Here is a 4,080-nt window from a genome sequence, read left to right as displayed (position 1 = left end):
CCTTTATGGAAAGCGATATGGAGATTCCTCCAAAAACTGGAAATCGAGCTCCCATACGATCCAGCTATACCACTCCTAGAAATATACCCTAGGAACACAAAAATACAATACAAAAACCCCTTCCTTACACCTATATTCATTGCAGCACTATTTACCATAGCAAGACTCTGGAAACAACCCAGATGCCCTTCAACAGACGAATGGCTAAAGAAACTGTGGTACATATACACAATGGAATATTATGCAGCTGTCAGGATAGATGAAGTCATGAAATTTTCCTATATACGGATGTACACGGAATCTATTATGCTGAGTGAAATAAGTCAGAGAAAGAGAGAGAAAAACGCAGAATGGTCTCACTCATCTATGGATTTTAAGAAAAATGAAAGACATTCTTGCAATAATAATTTTCAGACACAGAAGAGAAAAGAGCTGGAAGTTCCAGTTCACCTCAGGAAGCTCACCACAAAGAGTGATGAGTTTAGTTAGAGAAATAACCACATTTTGAACTGTCCTAATAATGAGCATGTATGAGGGAAATGGAAAGCCTGTCTAGAGCACAGGCAGGGGTCGGGTGGGGAGGAGAGAGATTTGGGACATTGGTGATGGGAGCGTTGCACTGGTGATGGGTGGTGTTCTTTACATGACTGAAACCCAAACACAATCATGTATGTAATCAAGGTGTTTAAATAAAATATTTAAAAAAATGGTTTTTCATGTGGTCAGAGTGATAGTTCAGTAGGTGGGGATTTGCCTTGCATGCATTCAACTCAGTTTCAATACCCAGCATTACATCTGGTCCCCCAAGCATGGCCAGGAGTAATTCTTGAGTACCATCAGGTTCTCAAAAACAAACAATAAAGGTTTCTCATGCACTTAATCCTAACACTATACCCATCACAAATGTACCCCTCTCCCTATTTCTCTTTCTTAGAGAAAGTACCCCAGCACCCTTCTCTATTAAATATTTAACAGGGGCTGGGAAATAGAATAATGTTCGAATTGTTTTATTTCTAGCACCAAGTGCTCTTCTGAGACAATCACTGGGTACAGCCCTAGAGACCCCTGAACTAGCTAAGCAAAGGAACCCTGGCACCAAGCAGCACCCCATTTTCAGGTCTCTGCCTGGAACCAGTCTAGTTAACCAAGAATTAACATTGGAAGCCTCAACACCAGCCCAGCTGGCCATGAGTCACCACTGGGCTCTCCCAGGTCACTTCTGAGAACTGCTTGGGAGGGGGGTGTCATAAATAAACAAATAAATAAAATGAATGAAAACAAAATAAAACCTATTTTACAATAGAATTAACATCAAGACAAGCTGTTACAGGGATCCTTTTATATAAGACTATATTCTTTTCTTCAGAGTATGAGAGAACAGAGAGCTGGGGGCCTAAATGCTACCCAGGCCTAAGATCAAGGTTCTTGGGGGTGATGAGGATCAGTCTGGCTGCTGAGTCCCAAGGGAAATACTCAGTGATCTCAGGGTGTACCTGGTACCCCAATACAGTCTCACGGGGTTTTCCCTACTTGGTCAGAGGAATCAGCACAGAAGCTGGGGTAACCCTCCCACTTCCAACCCCAGTTTGGGTCTATTGCATGGGGTCCAGATGCAGGCTCCACCCCAAGGGCCAAGGGGGGAGGGATGAAATTAATCATGGGGCAGAGCTAATTGATCCCTCCAGCCAATGTCTTCTCTCCCAAGACCCTCAAAGGATAACCACCTAAAAAAGTGTACATCCTCACTTCTAAAACTAGATGCTCCAGGATCAGGTCAGAGAGATTGTGCAATCTTGCATGTGGCCAACTTTGACTCAAATTCCCAGCACCTCATAGGGTCTTCATAGCCTCACCAGGAGTGGCCCCTGAGCACAAACTCAAGAGTGACCCTTGAATTGAGAGCTAGGAATGGAGCGATCCAAAAGAGAAAAAAGAGAAAAGAGCCAAGAGTGATCCCTGAACTCAGAGCCAAGAGTGACTCCTGAAATCCGGGCCAGGAGTGACCCTTGAGCATCATCCGGTGTGGCCAAAAGTCTAAAGAACAAAACAAGGGCCCGGAGAGATAGCACAGCGGTGTTTGCCTTGCAAACAGCCGACCCAGGACCAAAGGTGGTTGGTTCGAATCCCGGTGTCCCATATGGTCCCCCGTGCCTGCCAGGAGCTATTTCTGAGCAGACAGCCAGGAGTCACCCCTGAGCAACGCCGGGTGTGACCCAAAAACCAAAAAAAAAAAAAACAAAGAACAAAACAAAATAAAACAAAACTGTCCTACTATGCAACATTTTAGCAGGAGTTGGTCTGAACACAAGACAGCTAAGACCTTTCCTCAAAACAAAGGCTTGTAACAGGCCTTGGGGTGGAGGTCGGGGGCTGGAAAGCAGCTGCAGCCCTGGAAATAGAGGGCACTAGGTGTTAAAGGGAAGTTGAGGGGTGTAGAGAGTCTCCTTTTCAAATCATGACTGAACATTTCTGCTCCATTGGCAAAGCTGATAGAGATGGGATTTGGGCACCATCTGAGCTGGTCTTGCTGCCTCTTCATCTCAATTTCTTGATTGCAAGGCTAGAGACATGCATATCAGCTTGGGTGAGGAGTGCCAAACAAGCAGGAGCTCCCAGGAAAACAGCATCTCCATGGCCTTTGTCACCTGCATTTAAGCGCAATCTTCTCAGTATTGGGGGGAGTCCCCTAAACTAGGACAGGGCTCCTAGGAAGGTACCATCCCAGATGTTTACTGGGTCAGAAGCAGAAGGAATGGCAGTAGCCAAGTAGGGAGCCTATATGGAACCAATCTGCTAGTCAAGTGCACTCAGGGGAGGTGGGCAAGCAGAGCAGTGACCCATCTGTCTTCATCGATGTGCCCACACTCCATTCGCCAGAGTGTGATATTTACCCACCCAAGGCCCCTCTGGCAGGCCCCACACACACAAAGCTTGGGCAACTGGGTTCCCTGACACAGTGCAAGGAACCTCTTCCAAGCAAAGAGCAGCTATCTTGCCTCCCTCAGGTCCTGGCTCTCCACCCCTTAAGTGGAGGAAGACCTACAAGAAGGAAGCAGATCAGGGCTGGGTGGGGATCACTGGGTCCCATAGTGAAGTTTTCAAGCCAAGGAAACTGCAGCCGACATACCAGGACAGCAGACGCGGAGCAGATGCCTCTGCTCTCTGCCATCCTCCTAGGGAGTCTGCCAAGTCCCTGGGCCCAGCCTGCGCTGACATTTAAAGCAAAGTATCAACCACACTAAACAATAGGCCAAGCTGTGGTTTATTAAATGTAGGGTGAAGTGACCGCAGCAATTAAGCTGAGATTAGGGAGTGAGAAAGCCAGGCTTCCGGGAACCCAGGCCTCAAACCGGAACTTAGGAAGCTGGCTCAGACCATGGAAAGAGCTACTACAAAAGCTTGGGGTGCCTCTAAGAGTGCTCCTCCAGACCCTTCAGTCCAGTAATTCCCACCTTTATTTGACTTTGTTTTATTCCCAAAACTGTTCAGAGCCTCTGCAACTGATAGGAGACCCCGGGAGCTAGAGGTAGGCTGCCTAGAGAAGGGGTTGCCAAACTTCTTTGGCCTAACACGCCCTTTTCAGAAAACTAACTTCAACACTTCCCACCTCAAAAATCAGCCTTCTTTAAGTAGAAAACAGCCCCAAATACATCTAAGTCACCCAAACACATACATATCCCATTTGGGGAATGATTGTGTTTAAGGTTCTCTGCCCTCTTTCTCCCCTTTCTACTGTCAATACACAGATTGGGGGTGCTGTTTAGTACTCCCAAGACAGTAAAGGTAACTCTCAGCCTGCCAGGAACAAATACCCCACAAACACCCCTCCCTCAGCCACAGATGGAGGCCCTAAAGGAGATAGGGAGAGTCAGGAAGAACACAGCTAGGCACCCCCACCCCCAATATCAGTTAGATGGAGACTTTTTCAGCACTTGAATTTGAAGGGTCAATTGGCCCATGAACACACCCTGGACAGGAACTGTTCCCTAAGGGATCTGAGACTACCCTAGTAAAGTGGGAGTCTCCCCTTCTACATTGTAGGTTCCCCACAAACACGCAACAAGTAGATCAACCAGAATC

This window comes from Suncus etruscus, chromosome 14, assembly GCF_024139225.1.
Source record: "Suncus etruscus isolate mSunEtr1 chromosome 14, mSunEtr1.pri.cur, whole genome shotgun sequence".
In the NCBI taxonomy this organism is placed as follows: domain Eukaryota; kingdom Metazoa; phylum Chordata; class Mammalia; order Eulipotyphla; family Soricidae; genus Suncus; species Suncus etruscus.
Note: the sequence above shows the minus strand (reverse complement) of the source record.